Source organism: Panthera leo, chromosome E1 (assembly GCF_018350215.1).
Source record: "Panthera leo isolate Ple1 chromosome E1, P.leo_Ple1_pat1.1, whole genome shotgun sequence".
Classification (NCBI taxonomy): domain Eukaryota; kingdom Metazoa; phylum Chordata; class Mammalia; order Carnivora; family Felidae; genus Panthera; species Panthera leo.
The window spans coordinates 39,763,680-39,784,653 of record NC_056692.1 but is presented as its reverse complement, the minus strand read 5'-3'; the positions used below and the strand labels follow the sequence as shown (position 1 = coordinate 39,784,653).

The 20,974-nt window shown below is 40.8% G+C and overlaps 1 pseudogene; it reads right to left on the bottom strand.

Moving 5' to 3' along the window:
* Nucleotides 1–1,276: 1,276 nt before the first annotated feature.
* Nucleotides 1,277–16,497, bottom strand: LOC122205871 (annotated as a pseudogene).
* Between the last annotated feature and the right edge of the window lie 4,477 nt (nucleotides 16,498–20,974).

Here is a 20,974-nt window from a genome sequence, read left to right as displayed (position 1 = left end):
CCTTGATTTATCTCTGTCCCCTGTTATAAATCAGGCATCTCTTCAGAGAATACCAGATAAAACTCAAGCATGGTGCTTTGTAGAGATTGTGGATGGCTCAAAGGTAAAATTTCCATGGTGTGGTTAGCTCAATTCCCAGTACTGTGTCCATGTTCTGGATATGAGAAGAAATGGAATGGAAGTTTAGAGGTCCATGAAATATGGCTGAGGCTATGGTTTTACCTGATCTATTTTCTATGTTCCACACTACATGTGGCCAGATGAAAAAGACCATGCCAGAATGCCATTCCCTGGCATCAAACAACAGGGATCTGTACATAGGCCTTAGGCTTCAGTATGCTGGCACACTGCCGGCAATATAATGGATGCTTAAACATGCCGGATGGCTCTTAAAACCTGCCTACTGCCCTTACATGTACAAGTGGTCATTGAGCTTTGGGGAATAGGTGGGAAAATACATTTGTGAACAGAAAAATCATTTGCACACAGAAAGGTTTATTTTCAGTAATATACACGCCATACAAGACAAACGCCTTTCCAATGCACAGACCACTGTTTTTCTTGTACATTGCAAATTAAGACCCTGGAGCTAGAATTAGAGGCTATAGCCCTTGACCAAATCCTGTCCATAACTAGCCAAGTGGCCATTATTCATCTGTAAAAGGGAGGTGATCTTTCTAGTTCTGCCAGTTTAGAGGTCATTGTCAGGCTTAGCATAGAAAATACTTGTGAAATGAACTATTAATGCTTGGCATTAAAATAAATGGGTTACAAAAAGCAAAATCGTAATATAGGCTGGAAGATAGCAAAGACTTTATTAGAAAGGAACCAGAAAAGCTTTCCCACATCTGGGAAGACAATGCAGAGTAATTATGAAAGGTGGAAGTAAGAAAGAAGAATAATAAGTATATAAAAATGATTATAATGAAATAGTAAACAAGGAAGAAACAAAAAAAATCATAAATTTGTGCTTTGTGATACTGAGAGGGAAAGTGGTGATCATTTTGCAAGGCTGCCACAATGACTGTAGGTCAAGGAGAAAGAATGCCTACAGCTATCAGAGATAAACAGCAAATAAAGACGAAGGCTATAAGACTAAAGTTCTTTGCAGCAACATGCATACTAGCAGAGCCTTTTAATCACGAGTATGACTAATAAAGGTGGTGGCAGCATGCTGGATGCCAATGAAGCCTGGTAGTAGACTTTGGGACAGTAATTGGAGAACTGATGATTGAGAGAACTTTGGTCTCTGTCACACAATGATTTAGTATGTGGATCAACAGTAGAAAGGTTGGCAGCAGCTGGACACACAGCAAGTGTGGAAGCAGGTGGTCCTACAGCAGGTAGTGTGGCAATGGGTTGGGCAGCAGCAGGGCTGGCAGCAGCTGGGCTGGCAACAGTTGGACCCACAGCCACGGGGCTGACAGCAGGTGGTCCTCCAGCAGGTGGTTTGACAGAAAATTGGGCCGCAGCTGCTGGACCCACAGTAGCTCTACCCACTACAGGTTTGTCCACAGCTGTTGGGCCCACAGCTGGGCTGGCAGCAGGTGGTTTGACAGCAAGTTGGGTGGCAGCAAGGCTGGCAGCAGCTGGACCCACAGCCACTAGGCTAATGGCACGTGGGGTGGAAGCAAGTGATCCGGCAGCAAGGGGAGCAGCACGAGTGGGTCATGGTGTCAGGAGTGAAGAGTGGGCTTCTTCTGAGGGGTGAGTTTCTCAGATTCAGGTGCCTCTTCCTGTTTTGGGGATTTTATGCACTGGACCCCAAAGTTTGGACCAATGGGAAGGACTTTCTTTGTTGGTATTTACATGGTGTTCCATAGTCACTGGGGGCTTGTAGAAGAGAAAGTTCCACAAATTTCAAGAATATTTAGAAAATAAATGTTTAATGTGTTTCCTATTTGAGAATAACTCATATAAACATTTTTAGATTAAAGGAAAGTGGTCACATCAGCAGTGTCATTCTTCAGTCATCATCAAATCATGTATTCAAGTTCTTGCTGGGCTGGGTAGGGTCAGAGCAGCGGTCCCTCCCCAGCTTTGTTTCTTAGGTTGCATGTAGACTGGGAGTATCCCTGGAGTAGGGGAGCAGGATGCTGATATGTTCATAGGGATGAATTAAATTCGTGCCTGAGCCCAAATCTCTTTCCCCCCAAAGCCTGATTCAAGACTCCCACAGGCATATCTGTCTCTTGTAGCACCCTACCCCACTTGTATATCCCAGTTCAACCAAAGACCCTTGGGTAGAGGATGTTTGGCATCATCTCTTCCATATGGCAAGGCAGAAGAACCAAGGCAGGTGAGTAGAAGCAGCAGCAATACACTTGGACTAAGCAAGCATCAGTCAATGTACATCCTTGTTGACCAGTACTCCTGATTTACCTAAGACTGAAGGCTTTTGCAGGATATAGGACTTTCAGTGGTATAACTGGGGCAGTATGGGCAAACCAGGGTGAGTTGGATGATTCTAGTCCTAATCTTACTAACTAACCTAGTCAGTGACTTAATGTGGCTGACTACATCTTTATTGTGCTGAATTGTTTTTAATTTTTAATTCTTTTGTTTCCTTCCTCCCTCTCCCTGTCTCTCATTCTTCATTTCTTCCTTTTTATGCTATGTCTGTCTCTCTCTTTCTGTCTTTTCTTCCCTTTCCCCTCCTTTGTTCATTCACTCATTCATTCGTTTGTTTGTTCATTCATTCCTTCCTTCCCTCCTTCCTTCCTCCCTTTCAATACCTCTTGCTCTTCCTCTTCTGCTTTCTCCTCAGTCTTATTTTTCTTCTAGATACTGTGTCTGTCCACCAATCTGATGAACAAAATATTGGAGTGACTGGTGAAAACCATAGATTGTCAATGATATCTTGAATATGCCTGCCATATGTCATAGATGTAAGTGTGTTAGATCTGCATCTCTATGCCTAAGGGCTGTTTTCATGCAACAGCAGAATGTCATGCTTCCTATACATACCACATTGAGAGAAATGCTCAACAAATGATTCTGGAGAGTTGGTTTATAAAGACTCTAGCTCTCTCATTGCTATTAGGAGAATCCCAATGTGTGTATGTGTTACATCATCTCTGATATATTTTTCAGGTTTAAGGTTCACTTGCAAACTGTGACACTGGCCTTAAAGTGCTCCCTCCCTGTGTCACTTCCCCACACTCCTACCAGTGTGATCTGTCCTCCCCAGAGTAGCTTGCTGGAGAAACCAAACTATGACATTACTTTACCCTTCTCAGTCCCGATTTCCTCATCTCCACAATTGGGAACCTTAATACCTATGTTGAAAATTTCCTCAAGAATTAAAGATACTACCAATTTAATGCAATCCCAATCAAAATACCAACAGCATATTTTTCATAGAACTAGAACAAATAATTCTAATTTGTATGGAGCCACAAAAGATCCCAAATAACCAAAGTTATTTGAAAAAGGAAAGCAAAGCTGGAGTTATCACAGTTCAAGACAAAGCCATAATAATCAAAACAGTATGGAACCGGCACAAAAATAGACACACAGACCAGTGGAATAGAATAGAAAACCCAGAAATAAACCAAGAATTATATGGTCAATTAGTGTCTGACAAAGGAGGCAAAAATATCCAATGGGAAAAAGACAGTCTCTTTAACAAATGGTGTTGGGAAAACTGGATAGCTACAGGCAAAAGAATGAAACTAGACCACTTTCTTACACCACACACAAAAATAAATTCTAAATGGATTAAAGACCTAAATGTGAGACCTGAAAGCATAAAAATTCTGGAAGACAGCACAGGCAGTAATGTCTCTGATACTGATAATAGCAAATTTTTTCTAGATAGGTCTCCTGAGGCCAGGGAAATAAAGCAAAAGTAATCTATCAGGACTACATCAAAATAAAAAGTGTTTGCATAGCCAAGGAAACAATCAACAAAACTAAAAGGCAACCTACGAAATGGGAGAATTTGTAACCGACATATCTGAAAAGGGTCAGTATCCAAATTATGTAAAGAACGTACACAACTCAACACCTCCAAAAAAGTAACCCAATTAAATAATGGACAGAAGACATGAACAGACATTTCTCCAAAGAAGACATATAGATGGCCAACAGACACATGAAAAGATACTCAACATGACTCATCATCAGGGAAATGCAATTCAAAATTATAAGATATAGCACCTCATACCTGTCACAATGGCTACAACCAACAACAGAAAAACAACAGCTGTTGGTGAGGATGTGGAGAAAGGGAACTCTCCTGTACTACTGGTGGCTCCATTGTGGAAAACAGTATGGAGTGTCCTCAGAAAGTTAAAAATAGAACTACCTTATGATCCAGTAATTGCACTACTGGGTATTTACCTCTAAAATAGAAAAACACTAATTCAAAGGGATACATGCAACCCTATGTTTGTAGCAGCATTATTTACAATAGCCAGTATATGGAAGCAGCCCAAGTGTCCACTGATAGACAAATGGATAAAGAAGATGTGGTATATATCTACAATGGAATATAATTCAGCCATAAAAATGAGTGAAGTCTTACATTTGTAACGACATGGATAGAACTAGAGAGTATAATGCTAAATGAAATAAGTCAGTCAGAGAAAGACAAATACCATATGGTTTCACTCATGTGGAATTTAAGAAAGTAAATGAAAGAGCAAAGGAAAAGAGAGACAGACTCTTTAACTAGAGAGAACAAACCGATGGTTACCAGAGGAGACAGTGGTGGGGGAATGGTTGAAATAGGTGACGAGGATTAAGGAGTGCATTTGTGATGAGCATTGGGTGCTGTATGGAAACGATGAATCACTATATTGTACACCTGAAATGAATTTGACATGGTAGATCAACTATATTGGAATTAAAATAAAAATTAATAAAAGGAAAGATTTAAAGATAATGTACATGAAACATTTGGTCAATACCTAGCAAGTAGTAGGACCATGGGTCATGTCAGTTCTTCATCCTGTCACACAGATACCCAGCTCTTAAGAATCAGAGGTAGGCAAGTTTAGTCTTGGCAGTCTCTCCAGAGCATCCCAGATACGTAGGTGTCAACGTTGGCAAGTGCCCTGGACATGAGCCTTCACAGCTCATCAGAGGTCCTTCCACTGATCCCAGAATGTGACCCAAGGCTTAATTCTCCTTTTCCTCTCAGAGCCTGAATCAAGCCTCACACCCCTGAGTGCTGAGGCAGCACCATTAGTTCAGGACCAGAAGCACCAGCCTTCTGTCTATCACAACTCCTATGAATGTCCACCTTGTTTTCTCTTTTTCTTCCTCACATTCTTCTCACCACCCTGGAACAGGCATCTTTATTTCCCTCAAATGCTTCATAGTTCCTTCATAAAATAATGGATAGTGTTTGTTCTATAGATGGTTCAGAGCCCATGGATTACTTGAAGTCATACATGCCCATTGCACAGACTCTCAGTCCCTGACATTGTCCTTCCTTAATTGTCTTGGTAACATTTTGATCACAATAACAAATTGCCTTACAGTTGGGGAGCATAATATGTTTGGCATAAAATTTCCTGATACCTTTTAACTCTGCCATTAAGTCCTGAGGACTAGGAGGCCAAACAAGAATGTGATTTCCACAACCCAAACACAAGTGTGTTCAGCCACGTCTGTGGCTCATGAGGACACCGCATACTCACCTGTATCTGATGCAGAGGAGTGCTGAGGGGCTGGATGGAGCCCAAGGCAGCAAAAAGATCCAAGATCTCTAAAGGGAAGGTCCCACTGCCCCCACATGAGGCTGCTGATGGCTGAACTGTAGGATACTAATGTCTACAACTTTGTCCCAGATGTCACCTGCATATACTGGAGAATATTACTTCTGTGGTCAGAGAAGACACTCAGATGAACATCTTGCTGGTGCTCAGTCCCAGGATGTTTTCTAACTTGTCTGGAGAGATGAATGTAAGTGCCCTTCATCAAGGCAGGAGACACAGTCTGGGATCTGAGTCTGTCCATGTCAGGTACATGACATTCCACTGTGAAATTTTCTTATCTGAAAATGGAGACAATAATTAGTGGAGGACTGTACGAGGCTCCAAATAGATACTGCATGTGATATGCAACCTGTGTATAAATCCTTACATCGAGAATGCTGTACAAGGAAACAAAGATCATATGGGATGCAGAATGGTACAGAATTTCTTAAGAAATATAGATGAGATCCTTTATATCTAGGGAGACCTTCAAAGTGATCATGCAAAGAAGAAAGCAGGATACAAGGACCGTGAGTACACTGAAAAAGAAAACATAATTTGAAGATTTACAGTAGTTGCAGACACCTATGTATGAATCCTGAGGATTTCTTTCTCTATATTACTGATAGGGAGAGGGTGAAGATCTTGACTGTGGAGTTAAGGCAGAGATCATGACTCGGTATCAGGATGCATGAAGTTAGCACATGACTCATAAGATGATGGAAGAAGAGAATCAGGGAGAAGTGGTCCACACTTCATCAAACTGATTCATAAGCTTGTAGACAGGCAGATGAATAAGAGAAATGTTGGCGATTGCATGCTGACTTTCAACAATGATTGGCAGTGACTTTGTTTTCCAAATGGCAAACCATGTTGCGTGGAGATGATGGTTCTTGGCAAGGCAATCGGCAGCAGGAAGGATGGCAGCAGCTGGACACACAGCAAGGGTGGCAGCAGGTGGTTCTACAGCAGGTGGTAGCATGACTGGCAGCAGGTAGACCCACTGCAAATTTATCCACAGCCGCTGGACCCACAGCATGTGGTCTGGCAGCAGGAAGTCACACATGTTGGCTGGCAGCATGCGGTCTGGCAGCAGGTGGTCCTGCAGCACGTAGGCTGGCAGCAGGAGGGGAAACATGAGTGGGTCATGGTGTCAGGGGTGGAGGATGGGCAGGTCCTGTGCAGAGGTGAGGTTTTCAGATTCTGGTGCCTCCTCCTGATCTGGGGCTTTTATGTGTTGGACCGCCGAAGTTTAGACCAATGGGTGGGACTTTCCTTGTTGGTGTTTACATTGTTTTCCATAGTCACTGGGGGCTTGTAGAAGAAGACATTCCATAAATGACAGGAATCTTTAGAAAATAGGTGTTTAATGTGTTTCCTATTTGAGAATAACTCATAGAAACATTTTCAGATTAAAGGAAATTTGCCACATCAGCAGCATCGTTCTTGCTTCAATGATCTGATGATCATGTACACAAATGTAGATGTGTGAGCCCAGGTCTGTTTCCCCACAAAAGCCTGATTCAAGACTCCCACAGGCATATCCGTCTCTTGTAGTAACTCAGTTCAACCAAGGACCTTTGGGTAGAGATGTCTGGTATCATCTCTTTTACATGGCAAGGCATAACCAAAGCAGGTGGGTAGAAGCAGCAGCAGTACACTGGGACTAAGCAAGCATCAATGTACATCCTTGTTGACCAATAGTGCTGATTTGCCTAGGATTGAGTGCTTTCTCAGGATGTAGGACTTTCAGGGGTGTAACTGGGGCAGTATGGACAAACCAGTGTGAGTTGGGTGATTCTAGTCCTAACCTTGTTAACTAGCCTAGTCAGTGACTTCATGTTTAGAGTACATCTTTATTGTGCTGAATTGTTTTTAATTCTTAATTCTTCCCTTCCTTCCTTCCTTCCTTCCTTCCTTCTTCTTTCTCTGCTTTGTGTCCATCTCTCTCTTATTTCCCTTTTTGTCTTCCCTTTTCTTCCCTCTTTGCTTTCTCCTTCCTTCCTTCTTTCCTCCTTCCTTCCTTCCTTCCTTCCTTCCTTTCCTTCTACCCTTTCAATTCCTCTTGCTTCTCCTCCTCTGTTTTCTCTTCAGTCTTATTTTTCTTCTAGATATTGTGTCTGTCCACCACTCTGATGAAAAAAATATTGGAGTGACTGGTGAAAACCATAGTTTCTCAATATCTTGAATATGCCCACTGTATGTCATAGATCTAAGTGTGTTGGGGACAATTTCTACCTACCAGACCTGCATCTCTATGCCTAAAGGCTGTTTTCATGCAACAACAAAATGCCATGCTTTCTATGTGCACCACACTGAGAGAAATGCTCAACCAACGATTCTGGAGAGTTGATTTAAAAAGACTCCAGCTCCCTTGTAGCTATTAGGAGAATCCCATCATGTGTGTGTTACATCATCTCTGATATATTTTTCAGGTTTAAGGTTCACTTGCAAACTGTGACACTGGCCTTAAAGTGCCCCCTCCCTGTGTCACTTCCCCACACTTCTACCAGTGTGATTTGACCTCCCCAAAGAAACTACATGCCTGGACTCTATCCTTCAGAGTAGATTCTGGGAGAAACCAAAGTCTGGCATTACTTTACCCTTCTCAGCCCTATTTCCTCATCTCCATAATGGGAACCTTAATACCTATGTTGAAAATTTCTTCATAGAAATTATTAATTTCTAATTCTCAACTCTTCTTAAAGAATTAAAGATAACGTACATGTAGGATTTGGTCAATACCTGGCAAGTAGTAGGAACTAGGTTGTGTCAGTTCTTCATCTCATCACCCAACCATCTGGCTCTTAAGAAGCAGTAGTAGGCTCGCATGGTCTTGGCAGTCTCTTCAGAGAATCCCAGATATGTAGTCTACAATGTTGGCATGTGTCCTGGAAATGAACCTTCATGGTTCATCAAGATTCCTCCACTGCTCCCAGGAGGTGACTCGGGGCCTAATGTTCCTAAGTCTTCAGCCCAAATCAAGCCTCACATCCCTGAGTGCTGAAGAAGCACCATTATTTCAGGACCAGAGTGCCAACTTTCTATTATAACTCCTATGAATGCCCACATTGTGTTATTTGCCTTCTTCCTCACATTCTTCTCACCCTCCTGGAACACACTCTTCATTCCCCTCAAATCCTTCAGAGTTGCCTCACAGAATACAGGAGGTTGTTTAGTTTCTTGGATGGTTCAGAAAATCATATGTGCTCATTGCACAGTCTCTGAGTCTTTAATTTTGTCTTAAATTTCTTTAAGAATTTTTTTTAGATGGCGGCGTAGGAGGACGCGGGGCTCACAGCGCGTCCTGCCGATCACTTAGATTCCACCTACACCTGCCTAAAGAACCCAGAAAACCGCCAGAGGATTAGCAGAAGGGAGTCTCCGGAGTCAAGCGCAGACTAGAGGCCCACGGAAGAGGGTAGGAAGGGCGGCGAGGCGGTGCGCGCTCCACGGACTGGCGGGAGGGAGCCGGGGCGGAGGGGCGGCTCGCCGGCCAAGCAGAGCCCCCGAGTCTGGCTGGCAAAAGCAGAGGGGCCGGACGGACTGTGTTCCCACAGCAAGCGTGACTTAGCGTCTGGGAGGTCATAAGTTAACAGCTCTGCTCGGAAAGCGGGAAGGCTGGAGGACAAAGGGAGGGAGAGCTGCTGAGCCCCCGGACGGCAGAGCTCAGCTTGGCGGGGAACAAAGGCGCCAGCGCCATCTCCCCCGCCCATCCCCCAGCCAAAATCCCAAAGGGAACCAGTTCCTGCCAGGGAACTTGCTCGCTCCGCGCAAACACCCAACTCTGTGCTTCTGCGGAGCCAAACCTCCGGCAGCGGATCTGACTCCCTCCCGCTGCCACAGGGCTCCTCCTGAAGTGGATCACCTAAGGAGAAGCGAGCTAAGCCTGCCCCTCCAGCCCCCGTGCACCTTGCCTACCCACCCCAGCTAATACGCCAGATCCCCAGCAACACAAGCCTGGCAGTGTGCAAGTAGCCCAGACGGGACACGCCACCCCACAGTGAATCCCGCCCCTAGGAGAGGGGAAGAGAAGGCACACACCAGTCTGACTGTGGCCCCAGCAGTGGGCTGGGGGCAGACATCGGGTCGGACTGCGGCCCCGCCCACTAACTCCAGTTATACACCACAGCACAGGGGAAGTGCACTGCAGGTCCTCACCACGCCAGGGACTCTCCAAAATGACCAAACGGAAGAATTCCCCTCAGAAGAATCTCCAGGAAATAACAACAGCTAATGAACTGATCAAAAAGGATTTAAATAATATAACAGAAAGTGAATTTAGAATAATAGCCATAAAATTAATCGCTGGGCTTGAAAACAGTATACAGGACAGCAGAGAATCTCTTGCCACAAAGATCGAGGGACTAAGGAACAGTCACGAGGAGCTGAAAAACGCTTTAAACGAAATGCAAAACAAAATGGAATCCACGATGGCTCGGCTTGAAGAGGCAGAGGAGAGAATAGGTGAACTAGAAGATAAAGTTATGGAGAAAGAGGAAGCTGAAAGAAAGAGAGATAAAAAAATCCAGGAGTATGAGGGGAAAATTAGAGAACTAAGTGATACACTAAAAAAAAATAATATACGCATAATTGGTATCCCAGAGGAGGAAGAGAGAGGGAAAGGTGCTGAAGGGGTACTTGAACAAATTATAGCTGAGAACTTCCCTGAACTGGGGAAGGAAAAAGGCATTGAAATCCAAGAGGCACAGAGAACTCCCTTCAGACGTAACTTGAATCGATCTTCTGCACGACATATCATAGTGAAACTGGCAAAATACAAGGATAAAGAGAAAATTCTGAAAGCAGCAAGGGATAAACATGCCCTCACATATAAAGGGAGACCTATAAGACTCGTGACTGATCTCTCCTTTGAAACTTGGCAGGCCAGAAAGGCTTGGCACAATATCTACAGTGTGCTAAACAGAAAAAATATGCAGCCGAGAATCCTTTATCCAGCAAGTCTGTCATTTAGAATAGAAGGAGAGATAAAGGTCTTCCCAAACAAACAAAAACTGAAGGAATTTGTCACCACGAAACCAGCCCTACAAGAGATCCTAAGGGGGATCCTGTGAGACAAAGTACCAGAGACATCACTACAAGCATAAAACATACAGACATCACAAGGACTCTAAACCCATATCTTTCTATAATGACACTGAATGTAAATGGATTAAATGCGCCAACTAAAAGACATAGGGTATCAGAATGGATAAAAAAACAAGACCCATCTATTTGCTGTCTACAAGAGACTCATTTTAGATCTGAGGACACCTTTAGATTGAGAGTGAGGGGATGGAGAACTATTTATCATGCTCCTGGAAGCCAAAAGAAAGCTGGAGTAGCCATACTTATATCAGACAAACTAGACTTTAAATTAAAGGCTGTAACAAGAGATGAAGAAGGGCATTATATAATAATCACAGGGTCTATCCACCAGGAAGAGCTAACTATTATAAATGTCTATGCGCCAAATACCCAAGCCCCCAGATATATAAAACAATTACTCATAAACATAAGCAACCTTATTGATAAGAATGTGGTCATTGCAGGGGACTTTAACACCCCACTTACAGAAATGGATAGATCATCTAGACACACAGTCAATAAAGAAACAAGGGCCCTGAATGATACGTTGGATCAGATGGACTTGACAGATATATTTAGAACTCTGCATCCCAAAGCAACAGAATATACTTTCTTCTCGAGTGCACATGGAACATTCTCCAAGATAGATCATATACTGGGTCACAAAACAGCCCTTCATAAGTTTACAAGAATTGAAATTATACCATGCATACTTTCAGACCACAATGCTATGAAGCTTGAAATCAACCACAGGAAAAAGTCTGGAAAACCTCCAAAAGCATGGAGGTTAAAGAACACCCTACTAACGAATGAGTGGGTCAACCAGGCAATTAGAGAAGAAATTAAAATATACATGGAAACAAACGAAAATGAAAATACAACAATCCAAACGCTTTGGGATGCAGCGAAGGCAGTCCTGAGAGGAAAATACATTGCAATCCAGGCCTATCTCAAGAAACAAGAAAAATCCCAAATACAAAATCTAACAGCACACCTAAAGGAAATAGAAGCAGAACAGCAAAGGCAGCCTAAACCCAGCAGAAGAAGAGAAATAATAAAGATCAGAGCAGAAATAAACAATATAGAATCTAAAAAAACTGTAGAGCAGATCAACGAAACCAAGAGTTGGTTTTTTGAAAAAATAAACAAAATTGACAAACCTCTAGCCAGGCTTCTCAAAAAGAAAAGGGAGATGACCCAAATAGATAAAATCATGAATGAAAATGGAATGATTACAACCAATCCCTCAGAGATAAAAACAATTATCAGGGAATACTATGAAAAATTATATGCCAGCAAATTGGACAACCTGGAAGAAATGGACAAATTTCTAAACACCCACACTCTTCCAAAACTCAATCAGGAGGAAATAGAAAGCTTGAACAGACCCATAACCAGCGAAGAAATTGAATCGGTTATCAAAAATCTCCCAACAAATAAGAGTCCAGGACCAGATGGCTTCCCAGGGGAGTTCTACCAGACGTTTAAAGCAGAGATAATACCTATCCTTCTCAAGCTATTCCAAGAAATAGAAAGGGAAGGAAAACTTCCAGACTCATTCTATGAAGCCAGTATTACTTTGATTCCTAAACCAGACAGAGACCCAGTAAAAAAAGAGAACTACAGGCCAATATCCCTGATGAATATGGATGCAAAAATTCTTAATAAGATACTAGCAAATCGAATTCAACAGCATATAAAAAGAATTATTCACCATGATCAAGTGGGATTCATTCCTGGGATGCAGGGCTGGTTCAACATTCGCAAATCGATCAACGTGATACATCACATTAACAAAAAAAAAGAGAAGAACCATATGATCCTGTCAATCGATGCAGAAAAGGCCTTTGACAAAATCCAGCACCCTTTCTTAATAAAAACCCTTGAGAAAGTCGGGATAGAAGGAACATACTTAAAGATCATAAAGGCCATTTATGAAAAGCCCACAGCTAACATCATCCTCAACGGGGAAAAACTGAGAGCTTTTTCCCTGAGATCAGGAACACGACAGGGATGCCCACTGTCACCGCTGTTGTTTAATATAGTGCTGGAAGTTCTAGCATCAGCAATCAGACAACAAAAGGAAATCAAAGGCATCAAAATTGGCAAAGATGAAGTCAAGCTTTCGCTTTTTGCAGATGACATGATATTATACATGGAAAATCCGATAGACTCCACCAAAAGTCTGCTAGAACTGATACATGAATTCAGCAAAGTTGCAGGATACAAAATCAATGTGCAGAAATCAGTTGCATTCTTATACACTAACAATGAAGCAACAGAAAGACAAATGAAGAAACTGATCCCATTCACAATTGCACCAAGAAGCATAAAATACCTAGGAATAAATCTAACCAAAGATGTAAAAGATCTGTATGCTGAAAACTATAGAAAGCTTATGCAGGTAATTGAAGAAGATATAAAGAAATGGAAAGACATTCCCTGCTCATGGATTGGAAGAATAAATATTGTCAAAATGTCAATACTACCCAAAGCTATCTACACATTCAATGCAATCCCAATCAAAATTGCACCAGCATTCTTCTCGAAACTAGAACAAGCAATCCTAAAATTCATATGGAACCACAAAAGGCCCCGAATAGCCAAAGTAATTTTGAAGAAGAAGACCAAAGCAGGAGGCATCACAATCCCAGACTTTAGCCTCTACTACAAAGCTGTCATCATCAAGTCAGCATGGTATTGGCATAAAAACAGACACATAGACCAATGGAATAGAATAGAAACCCCAGAACTAGACCCACAAACGTATGGCCAACTCATCTTTGACAAAGCAGGAAAGAACATCCAATGGAAAAAAGACAGTCTCTTTAACAAATGGTGCTGGGAGAACTGGACAGCAACATGCAGAAGGTTGAAACTAGACCACTTTCTCACACCATTCACAAAAATAAACTCAAAATGGATAAAGGACCTGAATGTGAGACAGGAAACCATCAAAACCTTAGAGGAGAAAGCAGGAAAAGACCTCTCTGACCTCAGCCGTAGCAATCTCTTACTCGGCACATCCCCAAAGGCAAGGGAATTAAAAGCAAAAGTGAATTACTGGGACCTTATGAAGATAAAAAGCTTCTGCACAGCAAAGGAAACAACCAACAAAACTAAAAGGCAACCAACGGAATGGGAAAAGATATTTGCAAATGACACATCGGACAAAGGGCTAGTATCCAAAATCTATAAAGAGCTCATCAAACTCCATACCCAAAAAACAAATAACCCAGTGAAGAAATGGGCAGAAAACATGAATAGACACTTCTCTAAAGAAGACATCCGGATGGCCAACAGGCACATGAAAAGATGTTCAACGTCGCTCCTTATCAGGGAAATACAAATCAAAACCACACTCAGATACCACCTCACGCCAGTCAGAGTGGCCAAAATGAAGAAATCAGGAGACTATAGATGCTGGAGAGGATGTGGAGAAACAGGAGCCCTCTTGCACTGTTGGTGGGAATGCAAATTGGTGCAGCCGCTCTGGAAAGCAGTGTGGAGGTTCCTCAGAAAATTAAAAATAGACCTACCCTATGACCCAGCAATAGCACTGCTAGGAATTTATCCAAGGGATACAGGAGTAGTGATGCATAGGGGCACCTGTACCCCAATGTTTATAGCGGCACTCTCAACAATAGCCAAATTATGGAAAGAGCCTAAATGTCCATCAACTGATGAATGGATAAAGAAATTGTGGTTTATATACACAATGGAATACTACGTGGCAATGAGAAAAAATGAAATATGGCCTTTTGTAGCAACATGGATGGAACTGGAGAGTGTGATGCTAAGTGAAATAAGCCATACAGAGAAAGACAGATACCATATGGTTTCACTCATGTGGATCCTGAGAAACATAACAGAAACCCATGGGGGAGGGGAAGGAAAAAAAAAAAAAAAAAAAAAGAGGTTAGAGTGGGAGAGAGCCAAAGCATAAGAGACTGTTAAAAACTGAGAACAAACTGAGGGTTGATGGGGGGTGGGAGGGAGGGCAGGGTGGGAGGGAGGGCAGGGTGGGTGATGGGTATTGAGGAGGGCACCTCTTGGGATGAGCACTGGGTGTTGTATGGAAACCAATTTGACAGTAAATTTCATATATTAAAAAATAAAAAAATTAAAAAAAAAAAAAGAATTTTTTTAATGTTTTTTCATTTTAGAGAGAGAGAGAGAGAGAGGCAGAAAGAGAAGGGGACATAGGAGCTGAAGTGGGCTCTGCCCTGGCAGCAGCAAGTCCAATGCAGAGCTCAAACTCACAAACCGTGAGATCATAACCTCAGCTGAAGAAGGGGGAGTGCAATATATGCTCCATTTTTTATTACAGGGAATTACTTATTTTCTCATTCTGGTGGTAGATGTTTAGTAGAAGGAGGTTATTCTGAATTGGATTTGCACGAAACAAAGATATTAGTCAGTTTAGATGAGACTCTATTGTGAGGACACAATGGATCCTAACAAGATTTCATGGGGACAGATTGCACGTGTGGCTGAACATATGGAGATGGGAAAGGCTCCCTGTTTTCTTGACAGCTCCAAAATGCAGTCCTACCTGCCCTCACATGTATCTGCTGCTTGCTGAGTTGTGAGAAACTGATTTTTGAACAGATGTTATCTGCATATATGAGGGGTTATTTCCCCCATTGTTAAAGGAGAAATTCATTTGCACAGCTTACTAGTCCTCAGTACTAAATATTGTTGCTACTTTTACTGACATGTAAAAGTAGTTGCCTTTGAGCAGGAAAAAAAAATATCCAGTCCTGAATCTGAGTCTGTCCATTATTGGCTATATGAAATTACACAGTGAAATATTCTCACCTAAAATGTGGAATACTATTCATGTTAGGCTGTTATGTAGCTCATGTTTGATGATACATATGGTACCCAATATGTATACAAGTTCTGATATCAATACAGTAAAACAAAACAATATGGGGAGAATTAGGGTATAGACTTTATTAAGAGGCATATAAGCCAGGTAAAACACTTGCATCTAACGAGATGACTCAAACGATTATAAAAAAATGAAAGTAGGAGAAATAATCATAAGTACATTGAAAATATGATTATGAAGTTTATTAATCAGTTGCAGGAATCTATGAAAAAAACATGAAAACTTGTTTTCTTAAGTTACTTTGAGGGAGCAGGTGATCCTGACTTCAGAATCAAAGCCAAGGCCATAACTTAGTACCAAGAATTTCTGAAGCTGCACATGAGCCACATACATGGAGAGAGAGACTTGGAGGAAGTCCTCTGCACAGCATCAAGCTGATTCACAAGCTTATAAACATATATGAGAAACAAAAATGGCGATTGCACGCTGGCTTTCACCAAAATCTAGGAAGGAAATTTGCCCCCCAAATGGCAAGCCAGTTAACAGGAGGGTGTTATGTGCAGATGGTGTTTGGTAAGACAATCAGCAGCAGGAAGGCTGGCAGCAGCTGGACCCACAGCCGCTAGACCCACAGCAGTTTTGTGCACAGCCGCTGGACCCACAGCAGCTGGGCTGGCAGCAGCTGGTCCTGCAGCAGCTGGTCCTGCAGCAGGTGGTATGACAGCAAGTTGGGCAGCAGCAAGGCTGGCAGCAGCTCGACCCACAACAGCAAGGCTGGCAGAAGCTGGACCCACAGCATGTGGGCTGGCAGCAGGTGGTCCTGCAGCATGTAGGCTGGCAGCAAGGGGAGCAACACGAGTGGGTCATGGTGTCAGGTGTGGAGTATGGATTCCTGTTCAGAGGTGAGTTTCTCAGATTTTGATGTTTCCTCCTGTTTTGGGATTTTTATGCACTGGCGTCTCCAAAGTTCAGACCAATGAACAGGACTTTCCGTGTTGTTTACATGTTTTGGTTTTTTTGTTTTTGTAGTAACTGGAGAATTGTCAAGGAGGAAGTTGTTCCTTTAAAGTGTTTTGAGGCTTCAATAATTTAGTCTTTGTCACTTTCTTAATTGAGAATACTACATAAGAACCTTTTTCAGAAATGAGAAAGTCAGGAATCAACACCAGCTACATTTCTGGTCATTTGACATGATGTGGTCATGTGATACTTTCTGCTGGCTTAGCAAAGGTCAGAACAATTGTCCTTTGCTTGCTATGTTCCTTTGGGCATAGTTAGATGGGAAGTGTCCTTTATTTCTTCTCTGATATTTGTTATTTCCTTCTTTATTGTAACTTTGGTTTTTGTTGTTGTTCATTTTTAAAGTTCTTTGAGGTGTAAAATTGGTTGTTTATTTGAGATTTTTTCTTGTTTCTTGATGTAGGCATTTATCACTATTAACTTCCTCTAAGAACTGCTTTTGCTGCATCGTGGAACTTTTGGTCCATTGTATTTCAGTTTTCATTTATCTCAGGGTGGTTTTTGATTTCTGTTTTGAATCCTTCTTTGACCCGTTGGTTGTACACTGCATGTTGCTTAGTTTCCACATATTTGTGAATTTTGCAGTGTTCTTTTTCTAATTGATTTATACAGTTTTGACTCTTGTCATAAAATATGCTTGCTATGATTTTAATATTCTTTTTTAATAAAATGTTTAAGTTGTATTTATTGATTTTGAGAGAGCCAGAGACAGCATGAGTAAGGGAAGGGTAGAGAAGGGAAAGAGAGAATCCCAAGCAGGCTTCCCATGTCAGTGCAGGCTCCAACTCACCAACCTGTGAGATCATGATCTGAGACGAAACCAAGAGTCAGGATGCCCAACCAACTGAGCCACCCTCGTGTCCCTTATTTTAATATTCTTAAATTTATTAAGACTTGCTTTGTGGTCTAATACATGATCTCTCCTGGATAATATTCCATGTGCACTTGAGAAGAATATGTGTTCTGTTGTTTTTGGATGGAATGTTCTATATATGTCTGTTAACTCCATCTGTTGTAACATTGTTTAAAGCCCATGTTTCCGTACTGATTTCTGTCTGGATCTTCTACCCATTGGTAAAAGTAGGGTATTAAAGATCTCTACTATTATTGTATTGTTGTATATTCCTCCCTTTAGGTATATTAATATTCACTTTGTATTTTTAGGTGCTCCTATAATATAAACATTCTGATAGAGAAATAACATAAGCAATTCACCTGTTGGTGTTTCTCCAACAAAAACATGTAAATAAATAAATAAGTACATATATAATGAATATATAATGCAATGGTAAATGGGATAGATTCCTTGATTTCTCTTTCTGCAGATTCATAATTGGTGTATAAAAATGCAACCAATTTCTGTATGTTGATTTTATATCATGCGACTTTGCTGAATTCATGCATCAGTTGTAGCAGGTTTTTTTTGTGGAGTCTTTCAGGGTTTCCATGTAGAGTATCATGTCATCAGCAAAGAGTGAAAGTTTGACATCTTCTTTGCCAATTTGTATGCCTTTTATTTCTCTTTGTTGTCTGATTGTTGTGGCTAGGACTTCCAACACTATGTTAAACAAAGGTGGTGAGACATTCCTGTTGTGTTCCTGACCTTAGGAGGAACAGTCTTTCCCCATTGAAGATATTAGTTGTGGGCCTATCATATATGGGCTTTTATGATGTTAGGGCATGTTTCTTCTATCCCTATTTTCTTGAGGGATTTTTATCAAGAAAGGATGTTGTATTTTGTCAAATGCTTTTTCTGCGTCTGTTGAAAAGATCATATGGTTCTTATCCTTTCTTTTATTAATGTGGTGTATCACATTGATTGATTTGCAAATATTGAACCAGTCCTGCAGCCCAGGAATAAATCCTGCTTGATCACAGTGAATATTATTTTAATGTACTGTTGAATTCGATTTACTAGTATTTTGTTGAGAATTTTTGCATCCTGGTTCATCAGAGATATTGGCCTATAATTCTCCTTTTTAGTGGAGTCTTTGATTGGTTTTGGAATCAAGGTAATGCTTCATAATGAGTTCGGAAGCTTTATTTCCATTTCTACTTTTTGGAACAGTTTGAGAAGAATAGGTATTAACTCTGCTTTAAATGTCTGGTAGAATTCTCCTGGGAAGCCACTGGCTGAGGACTCTTATTTGTTGGGAGAGTTTTGATAACTAATTCAATTTATTTTCTGGTTATGGCCCTGTTAAAATTTTCTATTTCTTCCTGTTTGTGCTCTGGTAGGTGTTAGTTTCTAGGAATTTGTCCATTTCTTTCAGACTGTCCAGTTTGTTGGCATATAGTTTTCCATAATATTCTTTTATTATTGTTTGTACATCTGTGGTGTTGGTTGTGATCTTTCCTCTTTCATTTGTGATTTTATCTATCTGGGTCCTCTTTTCTTTTTGAGAAGTCTGGGTAGGAGTTTATCAATTTTGTTTATTATTTCAAAAAACCAGCTTTTAGTTTCATTGGAAAACTGGACAGCAAAATGCAGAAGAATGAACCTGGACCACTTTGTTACACCATACACAAAAATAAATTCAAAGTGGATGAAAGGCCTAAATGTGAGACAGAAACCATCAAAATCCTACAGGAGAAAACAGGCAACAATTTCTTTGACCTCAGCCGCAGCAACTTCTTACTTGACATGTCTCCAGAGGCAAGGGAAATAAAAGCAAAAAGGAGCTATTGGGACCTCATTAAGAAAAAAGCTTCTTCCCAGTGAAGAAAACAATTAACAAAACTAAAAGGCAACCAACAGAATGGGAAAAGATATTTGCAAATGACATACCAGATAAAGGGTTAATAGCCAAAATCTATAAAGATCTTTTCAAACTGAACACCCCAGAAACAAATAATCCAGTGAAGAAATGGGCAGAAGGCATGAATAGACACTTTTCTTAGGAAGACATCCAGATGGCTAACAGACACATGAAAAGATGCTCAACATCACTCATCATCAGAGAAATACAAATCAAAACCACAATACCACCTCAAGCATGACAGAATGGTTGAAATGAACAACTCAGGAAACAACAGATGTTGGCAAGGGTGCAGAGAAAGGGGAACCCTTTTTGCACTGTTTGTGGGAATGCAAAGTGGTGCAGCCTCTCTGGTAAATTGTATAGAGTTTCCTCAAAAAATTAAAAATAGAACTATCCTACGACCCAGTGATTGCACTACTAGGTAATTATCCAAAGGATTAAAAAATGAAGGGGCACATGCACCCCAGTGTTTATAGCAGCGATATCAACAATAGCCAAATTATGGAGGCACCTGTGTGGCTCAGTTGGTTAAGCATCTGACTCGATTTCAGCTCAGGTCATGATCTCATGGTTCATGAGTTCAAGCCCTGCGTTGGGCTTCACACACTGATAGTTAGAGCCTGCTTAGGAGTCTCTCTCTCTCTCTCCCTTTCTCTCTCTCATATAAATTTAAAAAAAATAGCCAGATTATGAAAAGAGCCCAAATCTCCATCAATTGATGAATGGATTATATAGATAGATAGATAGATAGATATAGACATAGATATAGATATAGATACATACATAGATATATACATATCTATACATATATACACATATCTATATACATATCTATACATATATGTTTATATTGTATACATATATACAATGGAATACTACTCAGCAATCAACAAATGAAATCTTGCCATTTGCAACAATGTGGATGGAACTTCACTTATGCTAAGTGAAATAAGTCAGAGAAAGACAAATATATGATTTCATTCATATGTGGAATTTAAGAAACACAACAGATGAACATAGGGGAGAGAAAGGAAAAATAAGATAAAAACAGAGAGGGAAACAAACCATAAGAGACTCTTAAACACAGAGAACAAACTGAGGGTTGCTGGAGGGGAGGTGGGTGGGGGGATGGGCTGAATGGGTGATGGGTCTCAAGGAGAGGACTTGTTGGGATGAACACTGGGTGTTATATTGTAAGTTACAAATCACTGGTTCTACTCCTGAAACCAACAGTACACTGTATGTTAACTGACTTGAATTTAAATAAATAAAACTTTAAAATAATAAAAAATAATGAATATATATCATAAGACTCATACAATAGAATTAATAGAACATTTTAATATTTGTAATATTTTTGATAGTTCCCAGCTACAACAATATATATCACAATATATATCAATGGTATAAATATACATATATATGTACCACAATATATATCAATGGTAGATAAGCAAATACATTATATCATATTTATTCATTGGAAAATTATAAAGAAACAGAATTGAAGGAATTTCCTATATAAATCTCACATTCATAATATAAAGTAATAGTAGCCAATT